Consider the following 23,435-nt stretch of genomic DNA (forward strand, 5'->3'; position numbering starts at 1 on the left):
GCATGAGGAGGAGAGGTGGAGGAGGAAGAAGAGGACAAGGAGGAAGAAGGGAGGAAGCAACCTAGAGAGACCCTTTCTTTCTGGGCTGTATGTGAACAACGAATTCAAGAACGATACCAGATCTCAACCGCTATTCCCCATCAGTCCTACATTCCTTACCTTCCCTCTGTCACTGACCATTACATCATCCTCTTGACCACAATGCAAAAATAAAAGCAAATGCAAACTACACATTCTAATCCAAATTTATAAATTAAATATATATTGCATACAAAAATAAACTAATTGCCCGTGTGCAACCCCGTGGCTTGTATCCCATGAGCCTTTTCCTATCCTAGTGCTCCTACAAGGTACTACCCCAGTGGCTGCAGCATGGCTGATGCAATGCAGCGGTTAGTGGAGGAGACTGGAGATGGCTTTCAAGGATGACCTTGAGCAAATCTAGGCCTAGAAGGCCCAGCTTCAGACTGCACCATCTCAGTATGGGCGGCAGCAGTCTGGGCTGGCTGGCTGACAGGCAACAGCAAGGGAATTGGCGGAGTGGCAGGGGTGTGAGCACGAATGCTTTCAACCCGAGAGAGGGCAGCAGGTTCGTGCTGCATGGAATCACTGCCACTCTCCCAGGGCGGTGCCTCAACAACCTGAGTAATTTGTTGGAGGACAGATAGATGGGCTGCTGTGACACCCTGCAAGCCCCTTTCAACACTGGTATCCAGAGCCATGATGGCAGCAGTCTGAGCTTCCATTGCAACACTCAGACATTGGGTGGCTGCTGCTTGTGCTGGAATGAAAGCAGAGACATCAGATGCTGCATCACAGTTGGTTCCACAAGTATATTGATGGGAGTTGGCCACCACTTCCATGCTGGAAAGGATGGGCTCCAAGCTCGGTGCTATCTGTTCCCACTGCCTTCTGATCATTTGTCTGGAGGATCTCCTGAATCCCTGAGGAAATAGGACATCTCCCCTCCTTTCCACCTCCTCCACAAGACCTCCAGTGCAGCATCCAAAAACCCGGGTTCCTGCTCTCTCCTATGGTCCGCCATTCTTCACTCTTTCCCAGGTCAGATTCACTTGTAGAATGACTCCCAGCACCTGCTCCAGTCACAATGCACTAAGTACTACAGACTAGCTTTAAGTAGCGTGAGTTCGTAAATATTGGGCCCCCTGCTGATTCGTGCAGCAATGAACAGGTAGCGCTGGTTGCACGCAGAAATCATTATAATTAACACGCATCACGAAGTTGTCGGCCTACCTGAAAATGAACCCTCCTTCTCTACATACCAGTGTGTGTTTTTACCTGCCCAATATTTGGAAGCTATAACATGCCTAGAGATGGAATGGAAACCCGTGCCGCTGTATTTGAGCTTACTATATATATCATGTCCTCCTGTGCAATCTTCTTGGCTTTGGAAAGCACTAGAATAAACACCAACGGATCGTGGGTTAGGGTATAAACTATCACAGATGTATTAACAGTAAATAGATAAGTAAACAGTCACAAAGAAAATAGTAGGTTCACAGTAATATACAAACATAACTATTCCCCTTCAGAATATAAAAAAATGAATAATTGCAGCATGAATATGCAACATAAAATTGCACCTAAAATAGTTGTGCCTCCCCCCCTCCGCCTCTGCCCACCATCAGGATATCAAGATCTCTGTTGGGGGGGGGCGGGGGGGATGTGCTGAGTACTTGACACTGAAAAAATTTCTGCCCCATAACTTTCAAACTTCTTTATATGTAGTCTGTAAATGTAAATCAACAATTCTGAATTAAATCCTTAACTATCAAAAATTCACATCAGGGTGCCCAGAATGTCTTTAAAGCCAATGTTTGGGGAAATGGGTGCAGTGGGTTAGACATTTTATCTCGAGCTCCTGGGTTCAAATCCAGCCTGGATTGATGGGATGAAAGTATCCTCTGTCCAGTCCGCAGCAGGCATGGATTTAGGGCACAGGACTGTCCAAAATTGGCAATCTCAGTGGCCACAGGATGGCTGCTGTGGGAAATGGGTGTGAACCACCTTCTCCTGTCTCAACTGCAGCAAAAGGGGAAAAAGAACTTACTTTAGATAATTATTTGCCATAAGCAAGAGGTGAATGTGTACAATAGTACAAACAAGGTGATATAACGTGCCATGTCTCATATGGCCAACCCCCTCTGGAGACCAAACCTCCGAGTTGATCTCCAATCAGGATTGTTGCCTGTGACTGTGGCTCTCAGGGGACTCTTTTTTGTAATTATTCTTCCTTGCGAATAAACATCATGTTTCTGTATACATCTGATGTGATTGTTAACTCCTGAAGCTTTCCCATCTCATTTTTTCCCCCTTCATTTTTATGAAAACATTCTGAAGACTTTAGTCAACTTATCAGACTTCAGGAAAATAAAATTGCATCTAGGCAGCAGTCCATAACCTGAATGCAAACTTAGGATATGCAAACAGTGGATGATATTCTCCATCTCATTAACACTGGTTCAGGTTTCCATGGTACAGTCATGGAGGGATGGAAATTGCCCTACTGCAAAATGAACGATCATTTTATTGAGGGGATGCACTAGTTTTTCTCCCCCATCCTAATAATATCAATTTCACCACCTTGAAATCACATAAATATGACACAGTAATGCCAACTAATGCAAATTTAAATTGGGTCCCAAAAGATACCTCACACAATGCGGAACACAATGGATCATGAGATCCAACTGGCAGCTTGGGCGTTCTTGCTCTATTTGTGGGAGAAGAATGGAGAAATATTCAGCTTTGCTTAAAGAACTGCCCCCTTTAACCTTTCCGATACATTGACGTATTGTTGTTGTGGAAACCCATGAAACCAAGCCTAATCATTCAGTGGTACAGAGAGGCCGTCAAATAAAATATCTTCACTTCACTGGTGCTGTTACTTCATTTTCTGTTTTCATTTTAGCCAAGCAGGAAATTCAAATAATAAAATTCAGCTCTATAGGTTAATATTGCATGAATTAAACATAATAAGAACTTAAAAAAATATTTGATCCTTTCAAAGTACTCCCTCCTCCCTCCCCACCCCTGAGATTCCTGGCTTTTGCATCCATTTTGAAGGTGGGAATAATGCAAAATATTGGCCACTTGTTTTTTTCCAACCATCAAGGAGCAGAAGTGCAAAGGTTGACCATTGAATTATCAAGACAACCATCGATGTGATTTTAATGGCAAATGGAAGTGTGGTCTGACATTGGATGTGCTGTCTTGCCCACTTGGATGACAAAATACTATTCCTCGGTTACCTATAACAATAGACATCCACCTATTGTGCACAAGTGTTATAAAACAAGTGTTTTATAGTTCTTGTTCCAATTTACTTTACATCAGACTTACTCACGTTAAAATGCCTCCACTCAATTATCACACATCACTATGAATGGTCCTGCCAGTTTTCTCTTTTCTCTGCTCTTCGAAATGTGTGCTTGGGGTTAGTTTTCAATGGGGCCAGCTGCCCTCCAGTGCCTTGCCCAAGCGAAGATATAGTCAAGGTCAACAGTGGTTTGTAGAATTTTCAAATTTGGACGAAAGCAACAGTGGACGCCTCGTAAATCAATATTGCGCGCTTGTTGAGCTTTGCCAAGAATTGTGGGAACAAAAATATATTGCTACCAACTAGAAATACAAATCTGAATTAAACACCATGAACACTCGGTGTAATAATTGTTACGTATCTGTTAAAAAAATAATTATGCCATTTTAGATTAACAATTGTCATAAAATTATACTGTGCCATGTATTAGACTTTGCCACCTTAAGGTGACTTATGAGGTTAAATTTACGATTTCCATTACTCTGAAGGTATGACCTACCTCAGCTTGGTGGAATCCCCCATGGCCTGGGACCCTGGGCAACTGTTTGCCCCCTAAAGCCGGCACTGGAAAAAAATAAAACATTTGTAAACAGAAGAAAGCACAGGTGGTGTTTTCTCTCCAAATTAGGCCTCCTCACATAATTAAACTGTAAACATTTGACAAATAATTTAAATCCAAAAGTTTAACCAAAATAAGTGTATGTATTCACTCACCAACTTGATTTCACCTCCAAAAGCACAAAATAAAATAAGATCAGAAAGTAACAGGAGATGACACAGCCTTCCAGTTGCACTGAGAGAATCATCCGGTTGAGACTGCAGCACTTGGGAATTGTAGGCGCAGGTGTAATTGACAGCTCCCTTCAGGTGCTAATAGTGTTAGCTTTGGGAATGTATCAGCCCAGGTTTTTGAGAAGAGGGCAAGACACTGATTATTAACATTAAAGACAGTTCACAAGGAGTTCAGCAGCAATTTTAATTGTGTTATTGTGAAACACGTCATTTTTAATGACTTATATTAGAGCCCATGTTTGGCAGGCTGCGAGGATAAGACTGGAACATAAAAAGTTTTAATTAAAGCAACTATTGCTCATTATCCATTTTTGATTTGATTGTTTTTCATTTTGATTAGTGGGTTTCATTCCTGATGATTGTTAAAGTATCAATCAGTTCTGTTGTGACTTTTCTGTTTCATGAATATGAAATTTTGGCCAATAAAAGGTACAAATGTGTCAGTAATTTTGAATGAAATGCAGTAGGACACTGAATTGCAATGGACAAGAGAATGCATAGTCATACTGACTGTACAATAGACAGACAGATATGTGTATTTGCTTCTTTTAATTGATTTTACGTTTTTAAAATTTCCTTGAAAATTACTGTCAAGTTTTGAGGAATTTAATAGTTTGATTGACAAAATAAGCACGGAAAATAATTGAATTTTGAAGATAATTTTTAAAGGATTGTTTGAGGTCAATTTTATTTTAAATTTTGGCAATGTTTATTTTTTATTTTTCTATATTGTAACTATTTTTCATTTGAACTATTTCCACGAACATTCTTGCTTCTAGGATTTCTGGTGCATGGAACATTTCATGTACTGGCTGAAGAGGAGATATAATTTTATTCTGCACTTGAACTAGAAAGGCTCAATGCAGCCAATGGATGCCAAAAACAGAAAACAGGTTTAATTTCCCAGTACAGGCATCCCTCACCATGAAGCACATGATTCAAAAAATAATTAAAAATGGATATATTCCATTCATCGCATTCAGTTCTGGCTGATGGACACCTTGAACAATATGCATCAGAGCATGCAAACCAACAGAGAAATTTGACAGAGTGGGTCTCTAGTCAACATGACACAGCTAACTCATCCCCTCTACACAGCTCTGCGATATAGTTTTTCAAATTTCCGGAATGCATTCACCAAGTGAGATAAAAAATTGATGAGGTGGTTCTTCACCTCACCAACATGGATCCCGTGATTCCTAACAGGGATCTATTTACCCACAGCTGGACCACAAGCACCTCAGAGAGGTAGTCAACATGTTAAACGCAACAGTTCAGTTTGTAAACAATAAAGGAAAGAACATGCATTTATATAGTGCCTTTCACTACGTTAAGACGTCCCAAAGCACTTCACAGTACAATTGAAGTACAATTGAAGTGTGGTCACTGTTGCAATTTAGAAAAAGCGACATTTGCACATGTCAACTTGCACATAGCAAGGTCCCACCAACAGCAATCAGATAATGACCAGATAATTTGTTTTAGTGATGATGGTTGAGGGATAAAGATTGGCAGGAAGAACTGCTCTACTCTTCTTCAAAATAGTGCCATGTGATTTTTTTATATTCACCTGAGGGGGCAGACGGGGCCTCGGTTTAAAGTCTCATTCAAAAGATAGAACTGGACATCAGCAGTAGTTAGGGCAAAGCTAGGGGAAAGGTGATAACCACAGACATGGGCAAGTACATCAGTTTAAAGGATGATTCTAAAGTTGAGGAGAGATGGAGCAAGGAAGAGAATTTTAGGAAGGGAATTGTATAGTTTAGGAGTGTGATGGATGGTTCTTGCTGCCAATAGTGCAGCACGAAGGGAAGGGATACCCCGAATCAGAGTTGTAAGAGTGGAAGTTGCTAGGGCATGTTGGGCTGGAGGAGGGTGCAGAGATGGGTGGGGCAAGGCAACATCAAGATTGATAGATGAGGAAGAGGATTTTGAAATCAATGCACTGGGGGACAGGGAGCCAGAGAAGCTCGCGATGACTGGGCCACAGATATATGGATCAGTTGGGGAATTCCGAGCTAAAAAAGCTATTAATTTGTAGTATTATAGAAACTTATCATAGAAACTTACAAGATTCTGACGGGACTGGACAGGTTACAGGAAGAATGTCCCCTATGATGTGGGAGTCCAGAACCAGGGGACACAGTCTTAGGATAAGGGGTAGGCCATTTAGGACTGAGATGAGAAGAAACTTCTTCACCTGTGGAATTCTCTACTGCAGAGAGTTGTTGATGCCAGTTCATTGGATATATTCAAAAGGGAGTTAGATATGGCCCTTATGGCTAAAGGGATCAAGGGGTATGGAGAGAAAGCAGGAAAGGGGTACTGAGAGAATGATCAGCCATGATCTTATTGAATGGTGGTGCAGGCTCGAAGGGCTGAATGGCCTACTCCTGCACCTATTTTCTATGTTTCTATGTAGCCATTTGAAGAGGTCACTTAACAGAAATTGTTTCTTGCAGTTTGACCCAATGATTCACACTTCATAATCCCTTAACTATTGTTGTTTCAGTAACTTACCTAAGTCCGCTTTGAATCTGTGCAGGTGCCTATACCTCTATCAATTCTTTTGTAAATAGCTCTATTATTAAACAAAGAATAAATAACAGAAATCAAAATCAGTGACACTTACCTGCATTACATAAATTTTGATTGAGAGGTAAAATTACATCGATTTCATTAAGAGAGGAAGTAATCAAAAGGTATTTAAAAACCTCAGGTCTTATGGTAAATGAAAGAGCACCCAGGTGAGATGCACAAGCAGGAAATAGAACGCGACTAAAGGTTATCACATTTGTCTTCTACCTGAAGAATGGGCAAAACGATCAATCACCTTCAGGAACATGAATAGTGATTCATCACATTTTCTGAACCAGGAGAATTCACTTGTTATGAGTTGTATAGCTCAAGCATGCCCTATCAATAATGATAATATAAGGTCTGGCAGCTCCTGGCAGCCCACCAGCACACGCAATAAATGGGAACAGGAGGGTAATCCCACTAAATGATGTGGCACAAATTGAACACCAATAGTTGGCATCGAGACCACCGTATTCTTATTCTATTTCAGAACATTTAAAAAGTACTAAACAAGACAGTGCATCTGATTCTTGTTCTTTGCTGCTTTAGTTGATCTTAGCCAGGGAAGCAATTGGGTTGCAACAATTGGCTGTAGTTATAAGAAGTTGGTGCCTTTTCTTATTTTCATGGGTCATAGGCTTATGTCCGGGACAGTTTTTGAGCTGTGTGCTTTTTAGGGCTGTGTCAACTTTTTCTATTTTTCTAGGTGCACATTGCATGACGGGGTTATAAAATCATATGGGGTTTATGCTCGAGTTGCTATCCAGTGACTGAAAGACTAATGCATCTTTTAAAGGAAAATTGGATAAATATTAGAAGCAAAGGAAGAGTGCAGTGCAGTAGAATTTGTTTTTGATTGTACTAGCAAAGAGCCAACACAGACACAATGGGCCAAAAGTTCTCCTTCTATGCTGATAATTTATATGCGAGAAGATGGAATTGGATTCTAATGTGCTAAGTACAATTCAGGATCTGGAGGCATCCCCATGCATCAACTCTATATTGTTAGCATTGCACCTGCCACCGTAATCTAGTTGCCAATAACATTCCCAGGTCCCTGCTATTGCACCCACCAATGCAGCTGTTGCCATGACTCCTGGGACCATGGCCAACAACCAGCATAACTTCTACAGGATGGCATTTAGCCATTGTACCTGCTACTTTGTGACCATGGGTCCTTGTAAGAACTGAAAAGATTTAACTGACTCTTACACATGGATTGCTATTATTGTGCTGAATTTCTTTTTATGGTCTAAATATAAAATTAATTTTTGAGGTACAAAATTCAGGTCATTTGGCATACCAGTAAATTTATATTCAAACATCATGGGCTGGATTTTCGGTTGTCTATAAGCCTCAGTTAGCACCCAGAGGGGGCGGTAATGTGAGCGTTAGAGCTTAGTGACCAGGCACGCAGCTTTTAGCATCCTGTCAGAAAATTCATTAGAGGTTTAGAAGGGGTGCAAACCGCCAGTGATGATCATTCTGATTGTCAGTCCTGGTGCAACGCCCACGCTTGCGCTCAGCTCGCTAAATTAGGTGCAGCCGCCTCATGTAGCGCCCGTCAGTAACAACATCTGGAAAAACAGTCGGTATAGGCTTGCAGAGTCATTAACTGGTGGCTACTGCCCTCGGAGGTCACAATCAGTGCAAGGTTTACACACAGCACGGTGCGTAAGCCTCCGAGTTTGCAGCAGCAGACAGCAATAAGAGTTCAGCTTGAGAAAAGGTGATTTTGAAAACTTTAATGGGTGCATTACTATAGAAACATAGAAAATAGCTGCAGGAGTAGGCCATTCGGCCCTTCTAGCCTGCACCGCCATTCAATGAGTTCATGGCTGAACATGCAACTTCAGTACCCCCTTCCTGCTTTCTCGCCATACCCCTTGATCCCCCGAGTAGTAAGGACTTCATCTAACTCCCTTTTGAATATATTTAGTGAATTGGCCTCAACAACTTTCTGTGGTAGAGAATTCCACAGGTTCACCACTCTCTGGGTGAAGAAGTTTATCCTCATCTCGATCCTAAATGGTTTACCCCTTATCCTTAAACTGTGACCTCTGGTTCTGGACTTCCTCAACATTGGGAACATTCTTCCTGCATCTAACCTGTCGAAACCCGTCAGAATTTTAAACGTTTCTATGAGGTCCCCTCTCATTCTTCTGAACTCCAGTGAATACAAGCCCAGTTGATCCAGTCTTTCTTGATAGGTCAGTCCCACCATCCCGGGAATCAGTCTGGTGAACCTTCGCTGCACTCCCTCAATAGCAAGAATGTCCTTCCTCAAGTTAGGAGACCAAAACTGTACACAATACTCCAGGTGTGGCCTCACCAAGGCCCTGTACAACTGTAGCAACACCCCTGCCCCTGTACTCAAATCCCCTCGCTATGAAGGCCAACATGCCATTTGCTTTCTTAACTTCCTGCTGTACCTGCATGCCAACCTTCAATGACTGATGTACCATGACACCCAGGTCTCATTGCACCTCCCCTTTTCCTAATCTGTCACCATTCAGATAATAGTCTGTCTCTCTGTTTTTACCACCAAAGTGGATAACTTCACATTTATCCACATTATACTTCATCTGCCATGCATTTGCCCACTCACCCAACCTATCCAAGTCACTCTGCAGCCTCATAGCATCCTCCTTGCAGCTCACACTGCCACCCAACTTAGTGTCATCCGCAAATTTGGAGATACTACATTTAATCACCTCGTTTAAATCATTAATGTACAGTGTAAACAGCTGGGGCCCCAGCACAGAACCTTGCGGTACCCCACCAGTCACTGCCTGCCATTCTGAAAAGTACCCATTTACTCCTACTCTTTACTTCCTGTCTGACAACCAGTTCTCAATCCACGTCAATCCCATGTGCTTTAACTTTGCACATTAATCTCTTGTGTGGGACTTTGTCGAAAGCCTTCTGAAAGTCCAAATATACCACATCAACTGGTTCTCCCTTGTCCACTCTACTGGAAACATCCTCCAAAAATTCCAGAAGATTTGTCAAGCATGATTTCCCTTTCACAAATCCATGCTGACTTGGACCTATCATGTCACCTCTTTCAAAATGCACTGCTATAACATCCTTAATAATTGATTCCATCATTTTACCCACTACTGATGTCAGGCTGACCGGTCTATAATTCCCTGTCCGGTCTATAATGCCGCGCCTTTAAGAGTCGGCTTTTCCTGGGGTTGCAATTGGAGATTGGCACATGCGCAATGACTCGGTTATATTTGGTGACGACATTTTCATTAGCCCCCCCCCCCCGCACCCCCAACCCAGGTCAAGTGTCTAATGGTTGATTTTGCACCACCTTCAGCTCTTCACCCAATTCCGACAAATTTCTCAATGGGAGGCGGAAATATTTTCAAGGCGCTAAAATTACCGCTCCACCTGGGGTACCACCCCAACTGAGGTGCGACCAAATTTCCCCCCCCATAAAAGTTAAGAAGTTCTGCAAAGCATTTCTTCTATCGAGAAAACAGAGCAATAATTCAAAATGTTGACATGTTGGCAATGTCCCAAGACCATTTGCTTATTACAGTTTACAAAACTGTTCCAGGAAATCCACTCTTTAGTAAACCTATTCTGTTGAGGGAACTAATCAACAACAACTTGTATTTATATAGCGTCTTTAACGTAGTAAAACAATCCAAAGCACTTCACAGTAGTATTATGAGACAAAAGATTTGATACCAAGCCACATAAGGAGAAATTAGGGCAGGCTTGGTCAAAGAGGTAGGCTTTAAGGAGCTTCTTAAAGGAGGAAATAGAGGTAGAGAGGCAGAGAAGTTTAACCTTGCATCAACTCTGTGTTGTTAACATTGTACCCTCCACTATAATCTAGTTGCCAATAACATTCCCAGGTCCCTGTTATTGGTTCGCAAGTAACACCACAAGTAACACCACAAGTAACAGACGTCCAAAAATTATTTGACTAAGCAGTTATAATTTTCACTGAAGCTTTTAGAGACCTATTACTTTGAATTTATGTGACACAGTCAATGTTAGAGAAGTACAAAAAAACCCTGCCAAACCATTAAAACATTGCAATAAGAAATGCCAATGATGAGCCATAAAAGTCCCCGGTTTGACCACTGTTCTAATGGCAGTTATATGATCTCAGCTGGGTTAGCAAGGGGATGTTAAAATTGGCTGCAGTGTTGTCCCTTGGTTGGGGAGAGGAAAACCAGATTGCATTTAAAATAGAGTGGGCACTGCATTCACAAGCAATAAAATGAGGCTCTATTTTAATTAAGTCATATTGATGTCATAACTACCAGGCTGACACTGGTATCGGTCAGGCAGTACCCCATTTTTATTGGCTCATATTGCTATTCTACCCAGGAGAGAGCTCTGTTCTGTGCATAGATTAAGTTGAAAAGTTTAGAAAGCGCAAACGTGAATGTCTAAACATTTAAGTGAACTCCAGGAAGGTATAAAAAGTGCTCTGATCTAACAGACCTTTGTGAAGGTTTAAACAGGTGTGACATGGCACTGCTGTTGTACTCTATGGTGTCAAATCCAAGTGTTGTGAGACTACCTCCTCTGGGGATGGGGATGGTGTGGGTGGGGGGTGGTCCTCACTACCTCTGGTAAACAAGCCAAAGGAAGACAATAGAAACGTTATAAGGACACCCTCAAAGTCTTCCTGGTAAAGTGCGACATCACCACTGACACCTGGGAGACCCTGGCTGCAGACCGCCTGAGGTAGAGAAAGTCCATCCGGTAGGACGTTGAGCTCTGAGTTTCGACGCAAGGAGCATGAAGAGGCCAGGCGCAGGCAACGGAAGGAGCGTGCGGCAAACCAGCTCTACCGACCCCTACCCCCGACGAATGTCTGTCCCACCTGTAACAGGGTCTGTGGCTCTCGTATCGGACTGTTCAGCCATCAAAGAACTCACTTTGGGAGTGGAAGCAAGTCCTCCTCGATTCCGAGGGACTGCCTATGATGATGACCTCTCTCCAAGCAAAGACTCTGAAGTTATGCTGCAATTTGAACATTGCTGCAAAGCAGAAACCACTTCCTAACAATCCTAAAGTTACAGCATAAATCCACACTTGGATCACCAAGTGAAACCCTATGACCCAAAGGCAATCCTACCCAAATGCAATAGCGCACGGAAATAAATGTGCTTTAAATCCATAGTAGTCAATTTTGTCACTCAGCTGCAAAATCATGTATGGTAAATCCTACAAGTCTGCCGTTGTATCCCATAATCCAGGTTTTTTGGCTTGGGTTGCACACATGCATTCATCCATCGACTACTGCACTCAGAAATCAAGTAAAGATCATTAAGTCACTAAGAGATGCACTTATTAGAACAGTAACTGCCCTGCTTCGCCTGCCGGTTCAGACGTTTAGTAGTTGACAAATAACATGTCTTTGCATCTAACCTTGACTGTTTCCTGTGGTGCATCCAATGTATATTCCTTTCAGAATTTTGATAGTTTGGATGCCTGCAGACCAACTAAACACGAGCTTGTACTGGATGCGCCCTGTAAATGTTACAAGAATAGTCACTCTCATCGGCTGTTCAAGGTATCACTAGGTCTTTTTCTGTACGCTATAGTTGGAGTTTCAGTTGAGAAGTAAAAGAAAATCTGCATGTTATTTCATATTGCATTACATAACTTTAACGGTAAATATAGTCATTACAATCTGTAAAATCTGATCTAAAATGGATGGTTAATCAATGTTCTTTGTGGTCATCATTTTAGTTTGTGAGGAGAAGGCAATCCGATCAATCAATACTTTTCAATGTTCGGAATTCTTACATGTACAAAAATTATGGGTGGGTCGTAGGAGGCAGATAGACAGTATCCATTGGGAACGCTACTGCAAACATTCTACCCAATGGCTTGGCCAAGAACTGAAATAGTGATTATGTTTTGTTGAGTAACAGGAAGTTTTGAAACTCTAAGTCACGATCTGCTCAGCAAGATAACATTGTTACTATGCATCTGTCTTGAATGTGTTTGTCGTCCCTCAGCTTGTAATGATGGGAAGGAGGATGACATGACCAGCTTAAGGTGTTACCAATAGCATTGGCATTATGCAGCATGTTTAAGAGGTTAACAGCGTGGTCTCAATATGGATTGCTTTGTACTGTCAAATAGAATTAACATCCGCAACTATATTTGTGACAAATAGCACATTTAAAAAAAAGAATTCTGTGAATTTTTAAAATATGTATGAAGCAGCTATGAACAGGAACTATGGTAATACAAGATAAGCAAAACTAAGCCCATTTCATAGCTTTCATACATTGATAAATCCAGTTATTAATAGAAGGATACACTTTAAGATATGCAAAACCAACACAAATGTAGACATACATGAAGGTACTAAAGGTTTATGTTGTGAAGTTCCCTCAAGCAAAATATATCAAGAGAAACCTAGAATTTATATTCTACTGTATTTCTAACTATTAATTTAATCCCATATTATAACCTCTAGAAGCTTTCCTACTACTGATGCTAGGCTGACTGGTCTATAGTTACCTGCTTCAACTCTTATTTTTCCTTTCTAAAACGCACATTAGCAATCCTTTGCCACAACTTTCTTATTCAAAAGGAAAGATTTCCTTTCTGCAGTAGATGTAGTAAAGTTGTAAATGCGATTTAAAACAAAATGATAAAAAGTTTTAGTGCTCCATTGCATACAGCACATAGGAAATTCTCTCTCATTGTAGAAAAGGAATTTTTAAATCTATTATGTTGCTATGATATGTAGTCAGATCACATTTACAACATCATGTCAAATTTTGATGGTCATTGCACAAAAACTAGTACACAGTGCAAGTATAGAGAATGAATAGAGAAACCTACTCGAGAAAGTTCCTAACATTAAGGGGTGAAATTCGGTTGTGGACGCCGCCTATTACCAGGCGCGGAAGGTGGCAAACGCCTACCTTTCGACGGAAAGCAGCGTCCACTCCCCGGCTGAATTTCAGTCGGCTCTTTGGCAGAGGCGCCAAGAGGCAACACTGTGCCGGCCAATGCCACCTGCATGGCGACGTCATCCAGCGTACAACGCCTCTGACACCTCTGTCACGATATTTGCTTTGTACGGCTGCCGTACCGGCAGGCGGCCGTACAGCCTGAAAAAAGTGGTGAGTAAACTGCAGAACTTGGGCAAAATCGGCCAGAGCGTAAGGTAAGTCTTTTCTTTATTTATTTCTGCATTTTTCATTAGTTGTAACAGCGGGAAAGTGAAAGGCTTTTTTTCTTCCAGTTTCCTATTTAGCATGGCGGCAGCCTCCCAATGCGAAATTCAGTCGGCCTCCTGAGCTCCCGCCCGAAGATGAGTGTGCTGCGCTCTCATCTTTGGGCGCAAAAACTGAATTTGGCAGTTGGAGCCTGCACCTAATGCCTGGCGGTAAAGTCAGCACTCAGGCGGTGACACTGCCTCAAAAACAGCGGTACTGAAATATTTGCACGAGGCAGGAGAGTAACCCAAAATTCAATGAAGTGTGATCTGCTCCCCCACCCCAGGAATAAAGTGGGAGAGGCTACTTTCTTTCTAGAGGTCATCCAAACGCCCATGGGTGAAGCGAAAGAGAATCTCCCAATGTATACACCACACTTCTTCCCCTCCCCACTTCCCCCTGCTCTAATAAAATTCACACATTAAAAGTCAAGGATAAATAAACAGCATTTAGTTCATCAAACCCCCTCTCTCTAGAACATTGACTCTTGACATGGTGTGTAGTAGTATTCTGAACACAAATTTATTTGCTGCTATTACCTTGTCTGGCATATTATTCCAAACATTTATCAATAAAGTTCTCCTCACCCCCGGATATCTGTTCCAAATTTACTTTTTACCCGGTTCCATACAGCTCCTCTGGTCTTACTCTCTCGGTGTACTTTGCACTAATAATCAGGGTTTCCTTTACATACAATTTATTTTACGACACTTGGACGAGGTTCCCTTTTCACTGTCTTTTTTCCAGACTCAGAAGTTTAAGCTTCTCTAATCCTTCCTCTTGGCTCATCCCCTTTACGCTGCGAGCAGTCTGGATGCTCTTTACTGCATCCATTCCAATGCAAGTACTGTGTACTAGTTTTTGTGCAATGACCACCAAAATTTGACATGATGTTGTAAATGTGGTCTGACTACATATCATAGCAACATAGTAGATTTAAAAATTCCTTTTCTACAATGAGAGAGGATTTCCCATGTGCTGTATGCAATGGAGCACTAAAACTATTTATCATTTTGTTTTAAATTGCATTTACAACTTTACTACATCTACTGCAGAAAGGAAATCTTTCCTTTTGAATAAGAAGGTTGTGGCAAAGGATTGCTAATGTGCGTTTTAGAAAGGAAAAATAAGAGTTGAAGCAGGTAACTATAGACCAGTCAGCCTAGCATCAGTAGTAGGAAAGCTTCTAGAGGTTATAATATGGGATAAAATTGTTAGAAATACAGTAGAATATAAATCAGAAGAGGTAATGATCAAACTGTATAGAGCTCTAGTTAGACTGCACCTTGAACACTGTCCTAGTTCCGGTTGCCAAGATATAAAAAAAGAGGCATTGAAGCACTGCAGTGGAGAGAAGAATTACGAGGCTGTTGGGGGGGTTTGAGTTAGGAGAGAAGACTAGACAAACTTGAGCTTTTCAGTCTGGAAAGGAGATGATCTTATAGAGTTATGCGAGATTAAGGATATAGAAAAATTTAACCCAGAATATTACTTTAAATTAAACTAGGGAAATGGAACCGGGACACACTGGAGAAGGGTAGAAATAGTCAGATAAAAATTTTTCTTCAAACAGAAAGTGGAACAAATTTACAGATAGAGTAGCGATAGCAAAAAGCCTGACATCAGTAAAGTAAATCATGGTACAATGAGATAAGGTTAGGATCTTTCTGGCTGGATGAATTGAGATGGGCTGAATGCATCTCTCATGCCTAATTATCTTTTGAATTGAAATTTATGCCCTGTAGTTGGGAACTGGCTGATCAGTGGAATTGGATTTTCCCTATTTGCCATATAAAAACCTCTCAATTTTGAACACCTCTATCAGGTCTGCTCTTCAGAGTTAAGCAGATTCCCTATTTTTGTGCTGTCTATACACTGATGCTTATTTGTGCATTTAGTGTCCATGAACTTTCTATTGTCACAATGTTTGGTGATGCTTTATCAACATTCAACACTGAAGCTACTTATGGGAATGTTTTATAATGGCTGAGGTGTAGTTCCATGGGCATGGACAGCCCTCAAGTACCTCATTTTTCATCGGTGTCCCTAGGGAAAAGTACCATACTGCTGTACATCCAATGGCCATACACGCACACTTTTCAGCAGGAGTCATTGGTTAGCTATCAGAAGCAGGACCTCTGGGCGATTTTTCTTAAACCTCATAATAAATTATCTAATGCTTATTAAAAATCCTACATCTACACATGTTTACGACGTAAGTCAATGACAGACAGCTAGTACCCTCTGGTCCATCCAGCCTATTCCACACACAGCGATGCCATGTGAACCACAATACATACATTCCCCATCCAACCCAGCAGCCCTGTAACCTCCTAGGAGAAGCAAAAAACTTGATTAAAAACTCAGACCAATTAGGTGGGGGGGGGGGGGGGGGGGCAATCTGGAGAATTGCCCTTTAGGCTTTCAAAACGTTTCCAGAACACTACTCTGGCCCTTATCAATATTATAAAATACCTACCTTTTATATGAGGGGATCTCACCCCCAGCCAGAAACATGTCCAGCTCCCATTTAGCATTAATGAGGATCTCCTTGTGCAAAGTGCTGTGATGTCACCAGGCTGTCTAAGCAGCCAATCAAATGGCAGAATTCTCACAGACAGTGAACAAGGAAGTTAGTAGCCCTTAAAATTCTAACTTTTTAAAACAGGAGAGAAAAAGAAAAATTGGGGTTCTCACACGGGGAAAAAGCAAACCGAAGTAAAGATGCACAAACTTAAAAAAAAATGTAAGAACTTTTTTTGAAAAGTTTCTTAAAAATGTTACTTTTTATTAAAATGTGCAAATTTCAAACTGCAAAAACTTAAAATTAGTTTTCCAGGCACTATTTCCAGGCCATTTATTTAGCAGAAATGGGCTATTCATACCCCCGTTACACCTAACTTTAAATGGGGAATTCAACAGTGTACTTACTGCGGAAGAGCCAAGGTTTTCCTCTGTTTCAATGGTTTATGAGATTTAACTTATTGCCGGCTCTGTAGGGGGCGTGGGCAGCACAGCGCATGCGCCAAATCCTGAAGTTGCGGTCAGTTTCAAAGCCGGTAAGACGCCGTGCTCAGAGAGTACGCCGTCATACCGAAGGCAAATTCAGTGCCACTATGTTTAAGGTACACCAAGTCTCACAGATTCAAGGTCAAATCAATTAATAACACTCACGAGATGGCACACAGGGAATAAATAATTTATTCTTGGCTCCACCCAATCAGGAAGGGAGGTACCAACAAGCCATCTAAGTCAAGAACAATGATCCATTAGTGTTTGTTCCATTAAACTAACCAGCAGTTGTTGTATATGGAATCCGAGATGCTCGCTAAAACAATAAACCACTTAAAAAGGAGAGCACAATTCATCAACATCTAAGAACACAAGACCACGGGCAGATTTTAATAATTAATCTGCACAGCCACAAAACCATCCCCAGTCACTTTGCCATTGGTTGCAAGTACTGCATTAGCTCTCGACTCAATTGGCACACGAGCCAGTTCCTAGTTACCCTGTAATGTGGGAATCTCTCCATCTGCAACTGGAAGGTTACTACTGGAAGCAAAAGTTGCACTGTGGGCCATGGCAATGCTTTAATGATTGCCACACTGGATGAGAGAGAGAGAGAATCAGGGAAGGACCTGGCTGAGATGTTAGTCATTTTTCTGATAAATGAGCAGAAGCAACATGTTTTTTTTATTATGGGAGGTCTTTAAATTGGGGTACGGTAGTGTAGTGGTTATGTTACGGGATTAGTAATTTAGAAGCCTTGATGGATAATCCAGAGACAGCGAGTCCATACCCTGCCATGGGAGTTTGAGAATTTGAATTCAGTTAAAAAAACTGGAAAAGCTTTCTTTTTTAAAAAGCTGCTATCAGTAGAAGTGACCATGAAGTTATCGGCTTGCCGCTAAAAACCCAACTTGTTCACTAATGTCCTTTAGGGAAGGAAACCTGGCTGCCTTACCCGGATATGGCCTATTTGTGACTCCAGTCCCACACCAACATGGTTGACTCTTAACTGCATGGCCCAGCAAGCCACTCAGTTGTACAAGAAATGGGTAACAAATGCTGGCTTTGCCAGCGACACCCACATCCCGAGAATGAATAAATAAAAAAGACGTTCAGTGTCTCAATATGTGCTCCCATCGTGTAAGGCTCATAAAATTTATCCCATATTTAAAAAACTGACCACTGAGCATTTTATTGTGTTCCTAACACAGATGAGACTGCACACAGGGAGGTTAAAATGACAGTGACCTCATTCTTTATTAAGACACTCCAGAGTGAGGAACAGGCCTTAGGGGCCGGCTTATATACAGTGCTCCCAAGGGATGCTGGGATCCCTTGGGTCTTCAGGGGATGCACTCCCTGGTGGCGGAACATGGGAGTGCATGCTTTACAGATACACAACACATTTTGCATCTGGCGCTATTGTCCCAAAAATGGTGTCTAACTCATTATTTGGAGGGGGATAAACAGCAAATATTTGGCAAATGCTAGTTCCACAAATACAGTGGCCCTTTAAGTGACATACACCAGGTGTGGTTACCAATCAGCAAATTACAGCATATGTGCAAATGATAGAATCTTACAGCACAGGACCCATTCGTGCCTGTGCCAGCTTTTTGAAAGAGCTATCCAATTAGTCCCACTCCCCCTGCCCTTTCCCCATAGCCCTGCAAATTTTTCCTTTTCAAATAAATATCCAATTCCATTTTGAAAGTTCCCATTTGTTATGTAATGATGTGTGTATCGTCCCAGTACCTTAAATGTATTGTAAGTACTATGCCACACCACAGAGGGCGCTGCGGTGGGAAACCCTGGTAGTACCTGTAACAAGGACTATATAAGGGTGACCACTACACCTGGGAGGCACTCTGGAGCTGAACAATAAAGGACGAAGGTCACAGCAGTTAGACTTACACCAGACCGTGTGGAGTCAGTGATTTGTGTGCTGCATACACCACATTGGCAACGAGGAAACGGACGAACTCCACACAACCATGGCTACTCTGGGCTCGCTAAAGGATTTTACCGTGGGCAATGATTGGGAGGCCTTTACAGAAAGGCTCGAGTACTACTTCACAGCAAATGACCTGACGGAGGACACATACGCAATGAGAGAGAAGCGTAAGGCTATATTGCTCTCCAGTTGTGGAGATGAGGTTTACTGTCTCGTCAGGGATTTGCTGGCACCTGGGAGCGCCAGGGACAAGTCATACAAGGAGCTGACTGAACTCATTCGTGACCAATTGAAACCGAAGGAGAGCATCCTCACGACCAGATACAAATTTTACCATCACTGCAGATCTGAGGGCCAGGATGTCACCAAATATGCTGCGGACCTCAGGAGACTCGTGGCGCCGTGTGATTTTGGGGCACACCTTGACGAGGCTTTGCGGGACGTTTTCGTTATGGGGATTGGCCACGAGGGCCTCCTTCACAAACTGCTGGCCACGGAACCCACAGTCACTCTGACAAAGGCCATCGCCATCAGCCGGGCATATATGACCTCGACTTGCAGCACCAAGCAAATGATCCACACAGTCTCGAACCCGGCAGGCACGGTCCACAGGATAGCGCCCACCACGGACAAAACTGCAGAACGTGGCTCTGCCCGGGGCAGAGAGCACGGACCTCGGGATCCTGGAGCTCAGAGTCCGCCGAGGGGGGGCCAATCAAGCAGCACCATGCTGGCGCTGTGGAGGAAGCCATGGGGCTTCACCGGTGCAGGTTTGCGGAGTACACGTGCAATACCTGCCATGTTAAAGGCCACCTTCAGCGTATGTGTAAAAGAAATCGGACTCACCGTGTGGCTGAGGAGATGGGGGATGATCCACTGTTCAGTGAGGAGCAGGTAGAAGATGAGATGTTGGGACTGTACACGTGTACCGACGATTCGCCCCCAGTGATAAGTGAAGTAAAAATCAACAGAGTCCCAGTGAGTATGGAAGTGGACACGGGCTCGGGTCCGTCGTTGATGAGTTGGAGAACTTTTGATAAACTGTGGATTAACCCAGCTGCACGACCCAAGCTGGTCCCGGTCACGGCGAAGCTGCGTACCTACACCAGGGAACTAATACCTGTTCTCGGCAGAGCGATGGTGCAAGTATCCCACGGGGACGAGACGCACGCTTTACCTTTGTGGGTCGTTGCAGGCGATGGGCCGACACTCCTCGGCCGGAGGTGGATGGGGACGGTCCGTGGGAGCTGGGAAGACTTCATTCCTCCACAGGCTGCTGCTCCCCGGGGTGCTGCCGTGCCCCGGGTCCCCAGAGAGCAGCGCCGACCGAGCTGGAGCTGCAGCCTCAATCCACCCACAGGCAAGCCCCAGGCCCGGACCTCACACAGAGACCCTGCAGCCCCCACAGGCAAGTCCCAGGCCCGGATCTCACAGAGACCCTGCAGCCCCAGCCCCCACAGGCAAGCAGCCCTGCACAGAGGGGCCTAGTGGGGGGGGGGGGGGGGGAAGTGAGCCGGCGGGGCGCTGCGGGCGGGGTGCTGAGGGATCCAGGGGCCGGCGGTTCGGAAGGGCCCCGCAGAGGAAGAGGCCCCGTCGAGGAGCTGGTAGCGTCGGGCGGCGGCAGCCGCAGGGGAGGCCGCTACGGAGGCCGCGGGGGATGCGGCAAGTGCGGCCGCTCGAGAGGCCACGACGGCCACAGGAGAGGCGGCAAGTCAGGTGGCAGTGGAGGGGAGTGGAGGCTGCGATGGCGGAGGACATTCGGAGCGGCGGAGAAGAAGATGGCGGCGGCATCGTGTCGGAGCTGCAGAGCATCAAAGATGGCGGCGCCCAAGGAGAAGCCTCGTGGAATCCTCCTGCATCAAAGCTGGCACCTTAAAGAGGAAATGCACCCGGGAGTCTTAAAAGGGCCTTACAAAGAGGTGGTCCCCACAAAGGACTTCTGTTTGGCAGAGCGAGTCTAAAATGAGCTATGTTAATGTGAGATAGTGAATTTATAATAAGAATTACTTTTTTTATGCTGAATGGCCACTGTATTTGTGTAAAATAATGGATGAAGTACAATTAATGATAACGGTTAACAAGGAAATCAAGGTTCCGCTACCAGTCAATAACCAGTTAATGTGCCAGATAATATGTACCATACTAACGCACTGTCTATGCCCACCTGCCTTCCGTTGGACAAGTGTGATGTTATGTAATGATGTGTGTATCGTTGTCCTGCGTCCAGGTTGGGGGGGGGGGGGGAGGTGATATGTAATGATGTGTGTATCGTCCCAGTACCTTAAATGTATTGTAAGTACTATGCCACACCACAGAGGGCACTGCGGTGGGAAACCCTGGTAGTACCAGTAACAAAGGCTATATAAGGCTGACCACCACACCTGGGAGGCACTCTGGAGCTGAACAATAAAGGACGAAGGTCACAGCAGTTAGACTTACAGCAGTTAGACTTACATCAGACCGTGTGGAGTCAGTGATTTGTGTGCTACATACACCACACCATTGAATCTGCTTCCACCAGCCTTTCAGATCATAACAACTCGCTGTGTGAAATAAATTCTCATTTTCCCTCTGGTTCTTTTGCCAATTATCTTAAATCGGTGTCCTCTCATTACTGACCCTCCTGCCAGTGGAAACAGTTTCTCTTCATCGACTCTTATCAAAAACTCAGAATTTTGAAGATATCAATTAAATCTCCCCTTAATCATTTCTGTTCTAAGGAGAACAATCCCAGCTTGAAATGTGATGTTTTAGTGTTACATCAACTAGGCATCAGGTAAGTCTTTTGGTGGTGAACTCTTTTCTGATGGAATTAAAGGCTACTGATGTAATTTGATGGTGTCTGTCTGATCTTATAGTTTTCAGAAACTATTGAGAAGTGCAATTATCATTCTGAGAAACGACTGATCCTCTGTCATTAAGTAATTGTACACCAAATCCTCATCACTTCAGCAGTAGTGACTAATTCACAGATTTAAAATTTTCAACCTACAATTTAAGCCCTGGGTTCTTCAACTCTGACAAAGCAAAAAAAAAATCCAGCCACCTATCTATTACAAGCTTTTCTTCATATTGCATTTACATATACAGTAGACACCTCAAATCACTGGAGAAATACCACCAACGATGTCGCTGCAAGATCCTGCAAATCCCCAGGAGGACAGATGCACCAACATTAGCATCCTCAACCAGGCCAACATCCCCATCATCGAAGCACTGACCACACTCGACCAGCTCCGCTGGACAGGCCACATTGTTCGCATGCCTGACACAAGACTCCCAAGGCAAGCGCTCTACTCGGAATTCCTGTACGGCAAGTGAGCCCAAGGTGAGCAGAGGAAATATTTCAAGGACACCCTCAAAGCCTCCTTGATAAAATGCAACATCCCCACCAACACCTGGGAGTCCCTGGCCAAAGACCGCCCTAAGTGGAGGGCGTGCATCCGGGAGGGCGCTGAGCACCTCGCGTCTCATCACCGAGAGCATGCAGAAACCAAGCGCAGGCAGCGGCAAACCAGTCTCACCCACCCTTTCCTTCAATGACTGTCTGTCCCACCTGTGACAGAGACTGTAATTCCCGTATTGGACTGTTCAGTCACCCAAGAACTCATTTTTAGAGTGGAAGCAAGTCTTGATTTTAAGGGACTGCCTATGATGATGACGACAGATGATGTTTAAGAACACAGGAAAATCAACTCAAGGATTATAATATAAAATGTAATTATCCAATATATCACCTGTCGGGATCAAGATAACGCATACCCCTGTATATACCATGGAACTGTTATATCAAATCAGTCACAAGCACTCATTTGTCACAACTTCAGCGTGGGATAAGATAGACTCTCAGGTTAAAAAGAAAACTGGTGAATGCTGGAAATCTGATATAGAAAGAGAAAATGCTGGGGATACACAGGAAGTCAGTCCCCATTTGAAAAACAAAAAGACAAGTTGATGTTTTGGTTGGAGATTTGAAATACTGACCTCTCTTTCCAGATTCTAACAGACCTGTTGTATATGTCCAGCATTTGCTGGCCCGGCCAGTACTGACTAATCATAAATTGAATCATACAATAGTACAGCACAGAAGGAGGTCTTTCAGCCCGTTGAGTCTGCGTCGTCTCTCTCGAAGAGCAATCCAGTTAGTCCCACTACCCCGCTCTTTCCCCATATCAAATCTCCCCTTAGCCTTCTCTGCTCCAAGGAGAATAACTCCAGCTTCTCTGGTCTATCTATGTAACTGTAATCTCTCATTCTAGTAAATCTCTTCTGTACCCTCTCCAAAGCACTTCACATCCTTCCTAAAGTGTGGTGCTCATAAATGACAGCTGGGACAGTGAGATCAAGCAGTCAAAACATGTGGGTTCAGATAATGGCATAAATTGGAACAAACATTGGGTGATGTGCATAGTCTTCTGATAACCAACCCCTGAATAAAGACACCCCTAACAGTTTTATATTTTAAATAAAGTTCACTAGTGTTTCAGTTTAGAGTGATCACATTGGTGTTTACCACAGTTTACATTTTTTGTTATTG

General features: G+C 43.3%; 1 long non-coding RNA gene across 1 annotated transcript in view; it reads right to left on the minus strand.

Moving 5' to 3' along the window:
• The window catches only part of LOC139264329 (uncharacterized), a 58,852-nt gene extending 38,608 nt beyond the window's left edge, over positions 1-20,244 (minus strand). Inside the window, exons 1-2 of the long non-coding RNA XR_011593323.1 lie at positions 19,745-20,244; positions 3,840-3,904 (exon numbers count right to left, since the gene is read on the minus strand). This is a non-coding gene — a long non-coding RNA (uncharacterized lncRNA). The remainder of the gene's footprint in view (positions 1-3,839; positions 3,905-19,744) is intronic.
• Between the last annotated feature and the right edge of the window lie 3,191 nt (positions 20,245-23,435).

Source organism: Pristiophorus japonicus, chromosome 5 (genome assembly GCF_044704955.1).
Source record: "Pristiophorus japonicus isolate sPriJap1 chromosome 5, sPriJap1.hap1, whole genome shotgun sequence".
Taxonomy (NCBI): domain Eukaryota; kingdom Metazoa; phylum Chordata; class Chondrichthyes; family Pristiophoridae; genus Pristiophorus; species Pristiophorus japonicus.